Here is an 855-nt window from a genome sequence, read left to right as displayed (position 1 = left end):
CCATGGTGTCTGTCCCTTGCGGTGACGAACAGCAGGGCTTTGTGCGGTTCGCGGGTTGCTGGCCTGTTGGGCGCAGGGGCCGGGGTTGGCTTGCAGGCGGGTTTTTTGTCTTGGGAAAGAGCTCAAGTTGGGGTTGGGGTTTTGTCAGCTGGCTGTGCCTCCCTGCTCCTCCGCCACCTGGGAGGTCCCCTCCGTCCTGCCTTGTCCACCCCACAGGGCAGCAGCAGAGGCTCCCTGGGGCTGCCGGCACCATCGCCCAGCCTCGACAGTGCCAGGATCCGGCAGCGGCCGGTGGGATTTGCCCTTCTGCTTCCAATGAGCCCGTTGGGCACATCATACGTTGCTTTTATAAAGCTGTACAGAGAAACCTTGGCCGGATCCATCCCTGCCTGCCTTAGCCAGGGCTTCCTGGCAGCAGCTGCTGGAGGGGTGATTGCTGTGCCATGGATGTGCCCTGAGCTGGGGACAGAGGGGATGTGTCACGTGAGTCCCCCTGTTTGGTTGCGGTGACACCCCGCCTGGTGATGTAGGATGGGGTGATGCACGTCCCCGGGGACAGCCTTGCTGCTCAGTCCCCACAGGCATGCGGTGACATGCCTGCCTGGCTGCCAGCCCTGCAGCTGCCTGCTCAGCCACCCCATGGGGAGCTGCGGGGGGCACATCCTGGGTGACACTGGGTGCCCCCCAATCACTCTGCGACCTCCCCCCTCCTCCTGGAGCCCCTGGGGGAAACCCTGGCTTACAGCACCAGTGTAACGAGTTTGCTGGGCTGATCTGGTTCCTAATCCCCGGCCACAGGGGACCGGCACAAACCACTCCTGCTGGAGGGGACCAGCCGTGGGCTCTGCCCGGGGG

Source organism: Pygoscelis adeliae, unplaced genomic scaffold, assembly GCF_000699105.1.
Source record: "Pygoscelis adeliae isolate BGI_AS28 unplaced genomic scaffold, ASM69910v1 Scaffold203, whole genome shotgun sequence".
Classification (NCBI taxonomy): domain Eukaryota; kingdom Metazoa; phylum Chordata; class Aves; order Sphenisciformes; family Spheniscidae; genus Pygoscelis; species Pygoscelis adeliae.
The sequence above is the reverse complement of the archived record's forward strand: the minus strand, read 5'-3'. Positions refer to the sequence as shown.